This window comes from Microcebus murinus, chromosome 5, assembly GCF_040939455.1.
Source record: "Microcebus murinus isolate Inina chromosome 5, M.murinus_Inina_mat1.0, whole genome shotgun sequence".
In the NCBI taxonomy this organism is placed as follows: domain Eukaryota; kingdom Metazoa; phylum Chordata; class Mammalia; order Primates; family Cheirogaleidae; genus Microcebus; species Microcebus murinus.
This window is the reverse complement of record NC_134108.1, coordinates 30,509,836-30,527,427: the sequence shown is the minus strand read 5'-3', so window position 1 is coordinate 30,527,427 and position 17,592 is coordinate 30,509,836. Positions and strand designations below refer to the sequence as shown.

Here is a 17,592-nt window from a genome sequence, read left to right as displayed (position 1 = left end):
GTCCCATTATAACTACTGTGTAGAATAAAAGCAATGGACAAAGATGGAATCACTTCGTATTTCCAAAGATGGAAATACACTTTTTTATAAGGGTTGGCAGAGGAAGATAAGTCCAAAGAGAAAACAATGAAAAAACTAAATATTAGAAAGAGAAAAGAACCAAGAAAATGAAATGTAGTGAAAGTCAATAGAGAATTTTAAAAGAGGAAGTAATTAATATCACCAAAATAGTATACAAATCCAGCACTAAATAACTGAAAAATATCCACTGAATTTGATAATTAGGAGATATTTGTGACCTTAGCTAAAGTAGTTCCAGCAAACTGATAAAAAAAAGAAGCCAAATCACCATAAAGTGTGCAGTGAATGGGAGATGCAAATGTAGGTGGAGTTTATACTACTCTTTTGAGCTGTTTTGGTAAGAGGGGAAAGGAAAGGTCAGATGGTAGCTCAAGCAGGCAGGGTGTAGAAGTTTCTCTAGAGTCTCTGGAGGGGGTCCTGCCAACACCTTTATTTTGGACTTCTGAACTCCAGAACAGTGAGAGAATAAATTTGTTATATTAGGCCACCAAGTTTGTGGTAATTGGTTACAACAACCACAGGAAATTACTACAGTCAAGGTCAAAGGCATTCAAAACATGTGCTCTTGGGATCACCCAGCATGCCCTTCCTCCTGTCTTTCCTTCCTTCTTGATCACACTGGTTCACACCTCTCTTCTTCTTCCTTTCTCTCTTCCTTCTTCTTGCATTCTTTTATTTTTGTCCTTCTTCCTGGCTTCCTTACACACACACACACACACACACACACACACACACACTCTCTCTCTCTCTCTCTCTCTCTCTCTCTCTCGAATAAGCTCTGTGGAGAAAATAATACCAGATTGTTTACAAGAAACAAGAAAAATGCCACACAGTGTTAAATGTGTCTATGAATAATTTAGGAGCTTAAGTTATTGGATGATCTGGAGTGGCCTGTCTGAGGAAGTTAAATTTGAACAGATGTGAAAATAGTAACAAAGGCCCAATCACAAAAAGATCAAGGAGGACTGAGTTGCAGGTTTTAGGGTGGGAATAAGGTTGTAAGCACCCCCCTGTGGCTGGAGATCATTGTCAATCATTATTTTAAGGCATGTGTCAGTCAGGAGGACAGAGATGACGACTCTTTTGGTCATCATTGTTGCCCACCTGACCTGCTCCTAGCACAGTGACGGGCACACGTTCAGTGTTTAGGAATGTAGAATCTAGGGTGAGACTGCATGGGTTTTAATCCTATTTCCTCAGGATACTTTCTGTGTAGAATTCAGGCAAATTTCTAACTTTCAGAATCCCTTTAGAAGATGGAGAAATAATAATATAAACATCATAATGTGACTAGGAGAATTAAATTCATAAAAGCATATAAAACACTAAAGCATAATTTATGACATACAGTGTACAACTCAACAAATATTTATTTTTATTATGGAAGGCTCTCAATCAGTACAAGTTGAATGAAGGGATTCATTTCTGTAAACAAAATCTGCAGGTATGCCCTAAAGTTCAGTGGTAAGAGGATGGGGGTTCAGCGGGTAGAAGCTGGCTGGGAATGGGCTGGATCTGAATTTGTGAGCTTCAAGAGCAACTCACCTGGTCTCTTTTGTATTCAGCTCCCTAGTTTATCCATCCAGACAGAGCTCCTAGAACCTTCGGTAAGTTCCTGTAGAGATTGTGCTCTGATCTCAGCTGTGGGGTAAGGAGTTAGGAGAAGGGACTAATGTTGCCTGGGATAGAGCAGAGCGCAAACACTAGGGACCTGTTCCTGAAAGAACACATTCACTGGGGAAATCTCACCCATGTCACTAGGTGGAGGACACAGAAGTTCAGATCCTATTGGCCATAAGAAATCACTGAAAGACAGTGCACCAATAATGGTCTCCCACAGTGACCTGAAGGCTACGCTGGAACTTGTTTACAATCCTCTCCAGGCTGCCTGTGGAAGCTGAATTCAGGTCTATCAGACCCAAAGTCTATATAATTTGGGAAGCTCTCTTTAAAAAAATAAATGAAAAATTACAAATTCAGAAACAAGGGCAAAAGTGAATTTTTAAAAGGATTTTTTTTCTTTAGCATTTTAGAAAAGAAACTACCATAAAACATTAATTTTAAAAAACAAACAGCACAGATATAACAAAATGAAGAAAAATATATAAATCTTCATTAACTGCCTGACACACTTCTAAATGTATTTTCCTACATTTTCTTGGCTGCATTTTCTTTGATAACCTCTTCCTAAGATAATGATTTTGTAATATCATTTTTGTAGCAAAAATAGAAAAGTCTTCCTGGGGCTGGGAGTCATAGGGATTATAATGGGATTACACTCATAATGGGATTACAATCTCCAGCCTGAATCTTCATGTCTCTTTGTCAATTAGCCAGCAGAGTGGGCAGGAGTATTCCTGGGAGCCATTCTCTCCCCAGGACAGCTAGTAGTAATGTGACTATTACTGAAAATGATTGAGAAGCACATACACATACCCCACTTATTCTTAAGCAAATGGAAGCCCATCTCGACTTCTCATTAGCTGGATTCTTAAAATTCTGGTGATCACGTGGGAGCAATAGAGGGATGTCAGAGTGGAAATAGAGGCCTTAAGCGACTATAGTTAATAGCTAATTTTTCAAATGTTACAAAATAACATTTGTAACATAAAATATACAACCAATTCAGTACATTGCTGGAACCTTCCCAAGACCTTGGAAAGGCCTCGCAGAAGTGAGGGGTGCCATAACTCAGCAGTCCCTAACCTTTTTAGCACCAGGGACTGTTTTCATGGAAGACAATTTTTCCGTGGATTGGGGGAAGGGGGGATGGTTTGGGAATGATTCAAGAGCATTATATTTCTTGTCCACTTTATTTCTATTATTTTTATTTATTTATATTTATTTTTTTAATAATATATCTATTATTTTTATTTATTTATATTTATTCTATTATTCTATTATCTTTATTTCTATTATTACATTGTAACATACAAAATAATTGTACAACTCACCATAGGTTGGGGAACCCTGTTGTAGCTTACACTTCATTAGCTTCCCAGTGAAGCCACCTGTGCACCCACACAATCTTATTTCTTCTAATACTTCATGGGCTAAACCTGTAAGATGTGATCCAAGACAGTCTTCTTTTATACAGAATTCTACTCCACAGTTCACAGTGACAAAAAGATTGCTGATTCTTATTTCAAGCCATTCTTTTCAAGCCATCTTATTTCAAGCCATTCTTTTCCCCAATTACTATCTGATGCTAAAGGTGTATAAGTTTTTACTGATATTTTCATCTGCTTTGAGCTTTGAAAAAGGAGATAAAGGTAGTGCATCTGCCGCTCTGCAGCTTCCACCTCCCTCAACCCACAAATGGTTTTCTTGGATCTAAAACCATTTGCACCAAAATGCTTCATACCCTGATGAAATATCTGTCATCACACTACTTTCATCTAAAGGTTTCTAAACACTTGGAGCATGGATTATGAAATGACGTTTAGGCTGAAAAATATGCCATTTTAAAGGACATTTTACATTTCTGAGAACACCCTACTGATTAAAAGTAAAAGAAGAAAAGCTTTACGTAAGGCTAAAGCCACAGCTGCAGGGTGTAAGCAATCTATCTTTTTGTTCATCACGTTGCATTGCCTTTATTTCCTTGCTGTCTGAAAATATGAGTAACAATATGACAATTAAATTCTTTTTTCTTGAATTTGACAAGATGCCAAAGCCATAATATTACTCAAACACCTAATCAGTCATGCAAAACTCGTAAGAAATTGGAATGGCTTTCAAAAACACTGAAATCAGAAAACTTAATTTAAATTTGTACATAATACATGTTCAACAAACATCTGTTGATTTATATTCTAAAACAAAACTAGATTTGAGAAATGCATTTTTTCAGGGTTTTGTTTGGGGGGCGGGTTGCAATATTTTTTGAAGGGAGGTTACATATAGATACAAATGTAAAGGAACCATTCTCTTTTGGTTATTTTGAATTTAAGAGTATCTCAAAAATATGTTGATTTAGCAATATTTAGTGGAATGTACATTTATTATTCTATCACCATTTTAAGATTGATATCTATTATGGCTCCAATTTTTAAAGGATTGAAATTTTAAGATCACCAATCTATAACTGACTCTAATTCACCAATTTGTGGTGATTGCATTTTTCAAACAAATACTGAATCAATATATGACAACCCATATTAAAATGAAATAAGTAACAAAGTACAAGGAATATAATAAAGACTTTGTCAGAGAACTGTGAATGGAGAAAACAAAATGTCACCATTAAATACAATTTAATAAGTAGAAGTGGTGAACTAAGAATTGCAAAGAAATGGAATTTTTTTTTTTTTTTTTGGAATGAGGGACTGTTTTTATATTAGTAGTTATTATTGTCCTTTTGGTTAGTGGCTCATTCTTGAGCCACTACTGACATTGTTACCCTTTAGCCAATAGCACTTATGCATTTATATCCACTTAAATTATACCCTTTTACTTACCTTAGGTGAATTAATTTCTTTACTGGAAATCATTGTGAAAATCATGAAAAAATCACAGAGGTTTTCTAGAAATGAAGAATCTTTGCTTAATTGTTTGACTTTCAATGTTAATTTAATATGCATGTATAATTAGCCATTTAATTGTTTATTATCCAATTTTCCCATCTGGAAATTAACCATAGAGGCCATGGCTCAGTCCAAAATGATGATAAAAATAAACTTCAGAGTAAAATTCAAACAGGTAAGACTGATCTCAGCTCTACCCTCACCCCAAAGCAGGCCCTTTTCCTGACACTTCTCTTATTATCTCAGACATAAAATAGGCTCTGGCCAGACAGAGAAATTCACCAATCCTGGAGTTCACCCCGAAATTGGGCAACTCTAGTGCTCATGTTATCCGACACCAGATTCCCAAACCTGGGTACACATTAGAATCACCTGGGCAGCTTCAACCACTCCCCCCCAAAACCAGTATTTTTAAAAAGTTCCCCAGTTTGCTTCAAAATACTAACACAATATGGAGGAGGGGGCGGGATTGTGTGGAGGTGGAGATGAAACAAGGTTAGCCAGGCCTTAATAATTGCTGAAGTGGGGTGGTGAGTACATTGGGTTCATTACACTGTTCAGTGTACTTTTGTAAATGTTTGAAAATTTCCATAATAAAATGTTTTTAAAAAATATCTCACTTGGTGATTCTAATGTGCAATCAGAACTTGCCTCCTGGGGATCCCAACCTGTAATAAATATGAAACTAGAATCCTTACTCTCCTTTGTTTTTAATCCCTCCATGAGTTAATTACTTAGCTAATTCGTTAATTTAAAAATGCTTACAAATGTTTTCTCTGGGCTGGAATAGGGCTAGCCCCATGTGGAGATCTGGAGATCTGTAAGGGGCTTACGGCTCACTTAGATGCAAACCAATAAGTTACAGGTGGAAGATGGGGGCAGGAAAGATAAGGCATAAGGTCAGTTCCATATCAGGGAAGCATCTGGAACTACTTCGTGGAAAAATGACTTTTAAGATAAGTTTGATGAAACTTATCTACCCTTTGAGATCTGGCTCAAATTCCACTTCCTACATCCTTCATTTATGTTACCACACAAAAATAATCTGTTCCCACTCTGCATTGTCTTATTGCAATTACTTTAAGCCTCATTATATTGTTGAGATGGAGAATTGTTTTAATTCATTTTTGCATCCTTCAAAACCTTCTTCAAAAGTGACTTGTTATAAGACCAATACAAGTATGCTGAATTAAACAAACTCAATTAAGCTTACACTTTAGAGCTATATTAATTTTGTCATATCATTTGACATTTGAGTTTACACATATGCCTTAATTGGCAATTAATATTTAGGAAAGAGTACTAGTCTAAAAGGAAAATATGTCAAGTTGGAAAGAGTACAGTTTTGGCTTTTTGTTGGTCAAAATGGACACTGTTCAAAGAGCTATAAATAGACACTAATTTTTCTGCTCAGTGAAAGAGGCACACTAGCCAAGTGCGGCCTTGAATGTTAATTTTGTTCTATTGAAAGCACCTGGGATTCAAAGGCTTTTCCTTCTCTGTCTTGCACAAGAGCAGTTTTATCTGCTGCGTAGAATTTGGAACGACCCAATTCTGTCACTTTGGTGGGAACAAATAATTAAAGGAAAGTTGGTTGACAGAGATAAAAAGCACAGAAAAAGAAAAAAGCAAAGCCCAGGAAAATTATCAGTGAGACATTTCTTGGCACTTTGTTAGTTTCAAGTGAGGCACTAGTTTTTGTTTTGAACTTGATACATTCAAGGCCATTTTTTAATGCTTGGTTTAAATGTTCTAGCATAACTTGTAAAAAGTACCTGAAGGGTCACACCAGAGAGTACATTAGTAAACCTACTAATCAAGAATGGGGTAGAATAAGAAATGACTAGGCTCCACCTGCTTGTTGGGAGATTGACCAGATCCCTAAACCTAACCATCTTGCAGCCAGTGCTCTGAAGTCAGCCATTTAAAAACCAACTCTACCGTAAAAAACAAATTCCTGAAGTATTTCTGCTATCAATGATAGGAATTTTTTTTAACTTCAATGAGGACAGAACCATGAAATGATGGCTTAGGGTTCAATATAAGTACAATTTACTGTAGAAAAACTATTTTTAAAAACTATAAAACTTGTATTTTGAAAAAAATCATGAGATCTCACAAACAGCAGCAGGTTTTTAAAAAATACTTCTATCACTTTTTTGCTGACCAACATTTCTTGCCAAGAACAACTAGAAACACTGGATATTTATATACCTATTTGAAAGCATCAGATACCTACCAAAGCAGCTGTGGCTTAGGGGTCCAAAATCAAAGAGGGAAGAAAAGCACAATATATAAATGTGAGCCCCCGTTCGGTCAGCTTTACCTCTTAAGGCATTTGCCAATTCACTAGCAACACGGAGAAGCTAAAAAGTTGACAGGAACATCTGCCAGTCTTAAGATACTAGAGGGGAAAAAGAATGGATTCAGAATCTATGAGGAAGGATAGATCTTACTGCTCAGTTGGGACCTAAAACATGCTATATACTGGGAGCAGGAGAAGTTGGAAATGGATAAGCCCTTACTTACAATGACTGCAGCTCAGCATTGAAATGGCTCAATCCATGATTAATCTGATTTGATCTATCTCTATTCCAATTGTTTGCTGCAAGGAAAGCACCACTGAGAACCTTACATTTTTATTTAGAATTTTTCATATCCAATATCTAACATTCAATAAAAAAAATTATCAGGACATAATAGCAAAGAAGGTGAAATGACTAAATACCAAGAGAAAAAACAGAAAATATAAACTGACCTGTAGAAGCGCTAAATTTTGGAGTCTTCTGACCCAGAATTTAAAATAACTGTGATTAATAAGTTCAACCAATCACAAGATATTATGGATAATTTCATTAGAAGACTAGAACTCTAAATTAAATCAAAAGGGAATTCTTTAAAAATTTCAATAATTGAAATTAAGAACTCAATATATAGGTTTAATAATATATCAGACAAACTGAAGAAGATAGTGTCTATCTCTGGGAAACAGGGAAGGTGTAGTAATGGGCAGTACACGGGGTCTTAATTTCAGTGATATTCTCTTCTTTTCATCTGGTAACATGGGTGTGTTCACTCTATAATAATCCATCAAGCTACATACATATGATTTGTGTTATGTTATGCATGTGTATTAACTGATGAGACTTGCTCATTAAAACTCATTAAATACCCCCACAAAGATACTCGGTATTGAAGTTTTGGACGGCTGGGATGTTTCAGGAAGCTAAACTCTTACAGATGGGGCAAATGCCAAGAAAAATAAATTAACATTTTTCAAGAGAAAAATGTTAGATTTTTAAATGAATTCCTCTGAATTGACTTGTAGATTAACTGACATTCACCATTTCTTTTGTTAAAACTTCCAACAGATGTCTGTGGAATGTTAAACACTCAGATTGTAGTCTCACATATTTCTCCATTTATTAGGGCAGTATGATTACAAGAGTCAGTTGTGTTTGCTAATAATCTGAAACTAAGCCTATTGTATTTGTTTCTTTAATAGGATATATTAATAAATATTATACAAACTAATGATATTTGAGTGCAAAAAATTTTTTCTATGAAAAGTTGGTTTCTCAAGGTGATTCAGCAGGAAAGAAAAATAAACAGGCTGCCCAAGAATGGATTAGGAAGATTATTTCTGCACATTCACACACAATTAACATATTATACATTGAGAAAAATGTGTGTATCTCACAAACATTCAAATATGTGTGTATTAAAGATAACTCAGTTACTAGTTCATAGGGTTGTTGTGAGAAACACTTTAGATGATATATCTAAAGCATTTAGAAAACATAGGCTAAATGGTCGCCATTATTAGTCATTAAGATAGAAAAGGAGAATTTGGATTTAAGTCCTTAAACATAAATAGCTGCATTTCTTGAGGATTCTCTTTTTAAGTTCTATTGTGTTATAAAATAATTTTCTGACTTAGGTGAAACTTGTCCTCTCCCCAAAATGGCCATACTCTGACAATATTGGAATCAAGTGGACCCCTGCTAATAACTGAAAATGAACCCAAATCATATGGATTAGTAACATTTAAGCACACATTTTCTCTGCTGGGCAGGGACACAATCAGAAAGTTAAAAGAGTGTGTTAAAGTTGACCACTGATATAACCATAAGTTGAACAAGTAAAATCTGCGAGTTTAATCAGAACTAACTTTATTATTTTTCTCTCACTATCCTTTTAAATTTTATAGTTTTGCATCTTCCGTCTTATAGAAATTTACAGTAAGTCCCAAAACTTCTTTGGTCACATTCTGGTAATAAAAAGGATCTCAAGTCAACAAGTAAAATACGCAATCCTTGAATTTCATTCAGGGCTCAGCTGCTATCTTTCCCCAGCTCAGGCCTGCCCAGCTGTGAACAGTGAGTGGGGAAGGAGAAAGATTGGCTACTCCCTCTTTTTCCTAGTAGGCCTTCTGCCTACCCCTCTCTTCTGGATGCCTCCATTTCTGACTCCCCAGGATCAGAGCTGTGTGGAGGACAGGAAGAACAGAGGAAGGAGAAAGGTCTTTCCTTGGGCTTGGGGCAGTATTTGAAGCTGTCTTTCTCCTAGGACCATCTGTGGAATTTTGATGATCACCCATCACTGGAAGTACCTCAGCTGCAGTCCCTGTTCTGGGACATTATATCTCCTCTGGCTGCTTTATTAGCCTCTGGGCTTACACAGGTCCATCCCCCTGTTAGGATTCCTTTATTGTGCCTTGGACAGGTTTTCTGTCACAGCTCATATCCAAAGGACTCTCTTGTATAACCATTTCCTTGACCAGCACATGTAACTTGCCAATTTAGTGACTTCTCTGTTCTCCAGCATCAGAGCAGCTGACCAGCCCACCTCTGCCCTTTGGGTTCATCTGGTACTAGTTGAATACCAGCCCTTGGGTGACATTCAGTGTGCAGGGGACACCCATCAACTTTGTAGTGAATCATCTGTTGTCTTGCACCTTCAACCCAAATGAGACAAATAATTCTCACTCAAGTTATTTTTTGCACAACTAGAAAGGCAACAAAAGCCTACCTAATTCATTGATTTCTGACAGTGTAAGCACTAGTTAAGTATTATTGAATGTTGACTAAATGTGCTAATACAAGCTTTCCTATTTGTAGACATAATTTGACTAAGTGGTTATGATGGAAGATGAGTTTTTCCTCTGAGACCTTTCAGAATGGTTTAAGTTGTCACATCAGAAGGGGTCTGGGCTACCTTTTCTGACATTAATAGAAACTAGTAGAGGGTTGCACTCTTTTTCCACCCTATGCCACTAGAACCAAAGGTACTAAACTTGTGAAAAACACTGGAACTAAGCTATTTCAGAAGTAGGTCTCTCTTCCTCTCACGCTCTCCTGAACCCTATCATCCATTCATTTTAGGCTTTTAGGCATTGGGAAAATAGATTCAAAGCCTTATTCACCATTTTTGTTCTGGCTTCCAGCTGCTAAATAACCCTCCAATCAGTAGGTGAAAGAGAAGTTTCTTCCAGACAGCTACTGGAGGAAATCAGACCCTTGGAAGCATTCTAGTAGGCTGAGCAACTCCAGCCAGAGACATTCCTACCTGCAGCTCTCTCTACAGTCAGAGGAACAAATAGCATTGGGTAGAACAAAGAGGGAGAGAGGAGGTGGGGGAATTGGAGATAAGCAGAGAATGAAATGCAGGCTTAATAGCTTTGAGATAATGGAAGTTCTGGGAACTATTCAGCCTACTGTGCAGTGAAGTGGCATTGTTCTTCCACCTTTTCACGTGTCATGTGGGAAATCACCTGTTGCAATGGCAACCTCCTAGTCTACTACAGACAAGCGACCCCAGAGGTCACAGAACAGAAAGCCTCACAGATCAAGTGCTTGAATCACATGGCTTATGAAATCAATTTAAAGCTCACAGGGAAAAAATCAATGGAAAAGAGATGGGGTGAACAAATATACTTAGGATTGAGTGCAAGTGGGGTGAAAGGACCACGCCACCTGAGTCCTAGGGTGTGCAATGTTCATATGCTGCCTCCTGGCGCCCTCTCTGTGTATGTGCGTGTGCATGGGTGCACTGAATTATCCTTTGAAGCTGATGGTGGTTATGAGGATTCGAGTTGAGGATCTAGCAAGGGGGCCCATAGATAGAAGGTTTCTTGGGCCAAACACACACATTTGCTTTATTGAAGAGATACAAAGACAGGCACTCCTGGCACAGCTGTAGCCAATCAGCCCACTGAACAGCCTCAAGTTTTATTTACCTTTCTTGGGCAGAGGACATATGAAGCCAGAATGAAGGTCGCCAATAGGTGGCTAGATTAAGACTTTATGAATACTAAGTGCTCATGTATGGTGTATCCTCTGATATATTTAGTGCCTCTGATATATTCAGTCTCATATATATTGAGTACCCAGGTGCTTCATCAATGTTAGGTATCTCTTGATCCTTCCATCAGTCTTACTCTATGTTAAACATACATTCTACTTGCTAACTACTTATACTTAATGCATTTCATAAATTCTGCCCATGTCTAACAAACTTTTCACTTAATAATTATTTATACTCAAAACTCTTAAAAGGTGTTGCATGTTAGTTATACAAACTACAAATTTATTTATCTAACAATTAGTCTCAAAAGCAAATTCACATTATGATATATCTTTCATTGTGGAAACTATGTCTCATTCATCTATGTGTTTCATTCATGGGTGGCTGGTAGCAACATAAATACACACGTAACACGGTAGTCCCCCTTAACCTCAGGGGCTATGTTCCAAGACCCCTAGTGGATGCCTGTAACTGTGGATACTACTAAACTCTACATAGAGAGTACTATGTTTTTTGATCCAATAACCAAGATGGCTACAAAGTGACTGATCGGTGGCTGGCATCCACAGTGTGGATACCCTGGAAAAAGGGATAATTCACGTTCCAGGATGACGAAGCAGGATGGTGTGAAATCTCATCATGCTACTCGGAACAGCAAGTCATTTAAAATTTATGAATTGATTACTTCTGGAACTTTTCATTAAATATTTTTGGACCACAGTTGACTGTGGGTAAATGAACCTGTGAAAAGTGAAACTGTGGAGAAGAGGAGGACTACTGTATATGTTTTTTACCTAAAAATAATGAATTTCACTGTCATTAGTACATGTCTACCAAAGAAAGCAAAAATGAATCAAATAGACCCTTTTCCTGTTAAGTATTTAAGTTAATAAGCTCAAAGCTTAGTGGCTTAAAAAAACTATTTATTATTTCCAGAAGCCTTTGAGTTGGCAAGGTGGTTTTACTTGCTTGATCTCTACTAGGCTTGCTCTTGCACCTGCTGTCATCTGGAAGGTCAATTTGAGGGTGGATAGTCTACAGTGGGAAGAAGCTTTGTAGTAAAACCCAAGGAGGGAAAAGATGTATGCTTCCTTAGTATCATAAGTCCTGAGTTACTATTTTTTTTCATAAAAAATATGGTCAAACTCATGTTATTAGAAGGAATGTGAATTTCTAATGTAATGGGATGGCCCTCAGAAGTACAATCTTTATGATGACAAAGGTTATTTGATTCCAAATGCTTTTGGAAAAAGCAGCCAGTGCCAAGGGTGAAATCTATGTAATATTTTCTCACCATCCACCTCCATTCATAGGAAGAGCCTGCCCATTGCCTCCCCCAATGCCAGTAGCATAACGAGCAGAAATTGAAACCGTGCCCACCTCTGCTCTCTTTGGAGCCAGCTGACACTAAGCATTGAAGAAAAAAACACTGCCATTTAGCACTTGCCTGAGGCTGTGGAAATTGTAAGGCAAAATGTTTTTCTGAAAGACTAGGATGACCTCATTATTCTGTAGGGCAGAACAGTTGACATAAATTTGTGTACAATAGTTGTTGCCTCCGCATCCAATTTTAGGCCTGACATAAGTTGTTTGAAACCCAGTTTTACCTATCATCTTTGGCAGAGTCAAAACCTCACCCCTGCGGTTGTTTGTGATAAAGACCACTTATTCCTCATCCACTGACCCAAAACCCATTGCAACACAAAACCAGGTCATGTAAATAAGTTTCTGCCTTCATGTCTTTAGTCAATCCACAGCGCCCCCGGGGAAAGCCTAAGGGACAGTGCCCACAGATAAAGGCACAGTCAGTCCTTTCTCTCCGGTCCTCTCTCCCACCGCTGGGTGGGCTTCCTGCTGCCTCCAGGCTGCACAGCGCCATCCCTCAGTACCCCAACCTCCCTGGGATCTGACGTAATAAATTTCTTCTGTTTCATGTGTTTTGATTTCACCTCCTCATTGTATCTCATCTGACTGACACCTAAACCTAACTCCCCTTATTCCCACCCGGGGCTCTCCTTGAGAGTGGCTTTCTTGGCTTGTGGTCACTCTCAAGGAAGAGACCTCAAGACCAAATTAGGAAGATACTATCACAGCGGAAATCACAACAATCGGCCCAATGAGCGGGGTGTGCAGTCGTGACCACGACAGGCAAAAGGAAATGCCTCCAGACTGCCCTTGCCGTCCTAACTGTCCCTCCCACCCATCTGGGAAGGCTCCACGTGGGCCAATGCGCATCTGCGCTGTGTGCACTGTGTTGAGAGCTCCCAAACTGCCTTCCCTACGTTGGGCGGGTCCTAGAACGTCTGGGGGCTTTCAGGGACCGCCAACTGCCAGCCTTAACAAGGCAAGAGAGGCGACCACGATTGACACCCGCAGCTGCTGCTGCTCCTCGGAACAGGAACTGCTGGGCAGAGTGAAATTGACTGTAAGCTAAAGGCCTAGCCAGGTGGCCGAAGGGCTTGTTACTGAGAGGCACGGGGGTACCCTCTGCTCCCCGTCCCCGTGGGGGCCGTCAGGTAGATGCTGGGCCAGTGCTTGAGTGCAGGAGGGAGCCCCACACTCTGGCCACTGCTGAGCTGGGGAGGCAGCGTCTAGGGAGGTCACTGGACTTCCCAGCTTGACACACGGATGCCTCCCCCTTTACAAGGAAATAATGACGCACTTTGGCAAGGGTGCCACTGTGGTCCGCAACCTCTATGCTGCTGCTTTCCCTTGCTCTGTCCTTTTTGTCCCCGGACCCTAATGAGGTCAATCTCCAAGAGGGAGGCAGCTATCTACAAACTGGCTAATGGGAACCTCACTCCCAGCAGGGGCCCCTCGGACAACCAGGAGCTTGTCAAGTAACCATTCAAAGAAAGAGGGAAAAAAATTTTTACGTGCCTAAAAAGAGCCATTCTAAAGCTGTTACTTAAAAAGTGGGCAGTGGTGTGGGGAGACTGAGAGACTGACTATCTAGGGGGAGGATGCCAGATAGAGGCTAGTGTCGAGAAGCAACGCCCTTTCCTTCCTCCTCCTAGAGACACAAACTAAAACTGGGGCTTCAGGCCCCTAAAAGCAGAAAAGAAAAGAAAAAAAACAGACAAACAAACAAAAAAACTCCAACCAAACAAATAAAAATCCAAGGGGAAAAAAAAAAAAAGGAAAAAAGACTGCAGCTTTAGGCAGCTACAAGTTCAAGAAAAAAAACAACGAAAAAATGGAACTTTAAACTTTAAGTACTGAACAAATGCCAGGTCTAACAAACCTAATGTTAGTCTTAGATTACTCACTAATTTAAAAACAAACCCCTAGATACAGGGGGGAAGAAGGTAATCAAATAAATTATATGCACTTATATATACTATTTTAATATAAATATGTAATAAATAGATAAAATATAAATTTGTATATAGGAATGACTAAATTTTTAAAAATTCCCATAATTTGATCCAATTGGAAATCTGAAATTTATACACCAAAGAATTTATATAACAAAAAGAAAAAGGGGTACTAATTGGCTTTATGCCTGTACAACATAGATTCTATTTTTAACAATCACTACAATGTACTAACTGACAAAACTTCATGGGCTTAATCAATACTGAGTTCAAATTATAATTATACCTGGAGATCCCACTAAATTTAAACACCCTTCCCCTATAACCTTAAGAAGATAACTAGATATAAAATAGAGAAAAATGAGTATGCCTCACTTTAAATATAGCCCTTCCTAAATTTCCCGTAGTCATAGTACTCATTGCTGTAATATGCTCTTTATTAGGCATAGAGGCTCTGACACAACGAGTAATAAATTAAAATTCAAGTTAGTTTTTGACACTTACAAATTGGCTTAATACAATGGAATCCTATGAACCCCCTTAAGATAGTTAATATGGCCCCAGTGTAAGTTAAAATAGGGCCTTCAAAGATTAAAAATCACATATATAAAACCTAATTAATAAAGGGCTGATGATCCCCACTGTTTCTACTTTTGACAGCCCTATTTTTTTCTGTTCTCCAATCTGGGAAAAATAAAGCTTGTCTTATGATAAATTACTACAACCTCAGTGCTATGGGCCCATCTATTACAGCCCCAATACCCTATATTATTAAACTTACTGATTCTATTCAATCAATCTGGTATATATTTTGCTCTTATAGATTTGGCCCACATGTTCTGCTCAGTACCTATTTCAGTAGCCTCTCAGCTGCAGCTTGCCTTCAGCTCTAAAGGGACATGAGATAGAATATCTTCTCCAGGTTACTCATGGGACATCTCAACAGCTTTGTCATACACAATCTTTGCAGACAAGATCTTAATGACATCCCCCGCTCCTGAAACACAGGAATGACATTATAGTACATTGATGGCATCCTCCTCCAAGGAGAATCAGTTGACATATTCATTAAGAACATATAAATCCATTATCTTTTAGCACTTTTTGGGTCCTAGTGCCAACATATTCCTCATTTATAAATTATAGTTACAAATTTAAATCAGGCACTCTTGTTAGTGACCTCAGACCTTCCTTCACTATGGAAGCTTTGGCAGCCTCTTTTCATGCCTCCTGGAGTCTCTGGACCACTTATGACAGCCATGTGGTGCCCACGGCTTCTGATGCAAGAAATTGCCCCTTTCAGCCTTGCACTTTACACCATTTAAATAACAAATGTGTGGCTACCAACAGGGCTCTCTTGGAAATAGAGACTCTCACTGACCCTGCACCTGTGACCCCCATACCCAACTGCCATTGTGCTTTGGGTCATGGCAACAGCAACCCCCAAGCTCAGCACGGCTACCAAGGCCACCTTAATTTGGGATGGAGACAAACCTGGGCCCTCTGGTGTATTCCACCTGCAGGAGGGGGTGGCTTCCCCTGTCCTCAGTCCCTTGCCAGATGCCAGGGTGCTGGAGGAGGTCATTTCTCCCGTAGACTCTTCACTATTTGGAAAGCCCCTTGGGATTAACTAAGCAAACAGCAGTGGGAGTTCATAGACCATGCAAAGGCATTACTACTCATCATACATGATGGAGCTTAGTGGGATGTTGCTGCTTTTCATCCCTTAGCCTGGATGTCCTTAATAAAAGATGGGGCCCAAGAAGCAACACACTTAATCAAACTTTAGGCAGTTATCTTAACACTGGATGCCCTGGTCAGCAAATAGTCCCATTTTCACATTTATTATCAACCTTTGAACCATTATCTAAAAATTGTCCCTTCAAGGTAAAAAACAAACCCCCCCCAACAAAAGACCCCAAACAAACAAACAAACAAAAAACTCTGAAAATCTCTTGCTTCATAGATACCCAAAACATTACGCAAAATGACATGTTTCCACATATTTTAATACTAAGGCCACAACACAAGGCTTTGCCAAAACACACCTTATTCCCTTTAGAGTTACAGACACACATTTCACTTCCTAAAGTCCACAATGCTGGGTTCTTGAAGGAGGCATCTGAAAGAACATTTATGTCCCTGAGAGGCCCCAAATTGGCACTTTAACTGAGAGACACAAGGATATCTTCAAATAATTCCTTTTCAAATTTCAGTCCAACAAATAAACCCCTATTGTTCTCTGTCTCACCTCAGGCTTTAACTTATTTTTTATAAATTTTCAATATCTTCCCCATCCCACAAGGACTGGAGGTCTGATTGAGGGCAACTACTCTCCTGGAATCATGAACCACAGACTGCCCCACAGGCCAGGCTGCTGCTCATTTGATATGGGTACTGCTTGAACCTGAGCTTCTTCCCAAGACAAAACCCTGTTGGGTGCAGCTGCACAGAGCTGTGTTGACTGCTGGCTCTCTTGCTACAGGTTTGAGTGCTTTATGGTTTACACCCCAAAGGCCCCCACATCGACTCGAGAGGGTCCCACTTGAAAAGGATACCTTAGTCGCACATCTTGGATCACATCTCTGTGGCTGGAAACCTCACTGCTGGAGATAACTTTGCTCCCCCTATTGGAGCCTACTTCACCCCAGACACCAAAGCCTCCACCCAGTGATGCCATGGACGGCCTCTCCTAAGACACAACACGTACAAAGGACGTTCTTTGCTTTTCATCCTGAACTCACTGTCTCCTTCGCCCATTCCTCCCTCTCTGCTTAAATGCACATCCCTATACTTTCATTTCATTTTCTAAAGGGAAATCTGGTACAAGTTATTCGAATTAACGGAGATGATTTCTTTTTCCAGGAGGCCCCTGCCTCCTATCAGCTCCCTGGAGGCAGGACTGCCCACTCCCTGTGTCTTTTCCTACCATTCCCCCTTCTGCGTTTCCACCACAGTCTCTGACAGTCAGAGACTCAACCACAACTGTCTTGCATTTGAAAAGGGACGCCAAGGCCTCCAGAGGTGAATTGTAGTGAATTCTTATACTGTGCCTCAGCGTCAATTTTGAACATAAGTTGAACTGTCTCCTACCAGAAGCAGGCTGAGCCAGGCTTGGCACGATGTCCAGTTCTCCACCTCCTCCCCGTTGCTCAAGGTGGTCCATCTAGATTAGATATCTGCTCTGCACAACAGCTCCTGGTGAGCCCCTGCCTATGGGACAGCTGGGCACAAGCCACCTGACCGGCCCACCTCCCGCCCTGCGTGGTCTGTGCGGATATGCCACATCGACACCCTCGGTCACAGGGTGGCTGCACCGCGCCTGCGCCAGCCCGCCTCAAACCGACCAATAGGAACTCGCC

The 17,592-nt window shown here is 39.6% G+C and overlaps 1 long non-coding RNA gene across 1 annotated transcript; it reads right to left on the bottom strand.

The window, feature by feature from the left end:
* Positions 1-506: 506 nt before the first annotated feature.
* On the bottom strand, positions 507-17,554 carry LOC109730803 (uncharacterized). The gene is made up of 5 exons (XR_002223900.2): positions 17,324-17,554; positions 15,081-15,227; positions 4,542-4,606; positions 3,036-3,140; positions 507-859 (listed from the first exon to the last, which is right to left on the bottom strand). It is a non-coding gene; the product is annotated as an uncharacterized LOC109730803 (long non-coding RNA).
* Between the last annotated feature and the right edge of the window lie 38 nt (positions 17,555-17,592).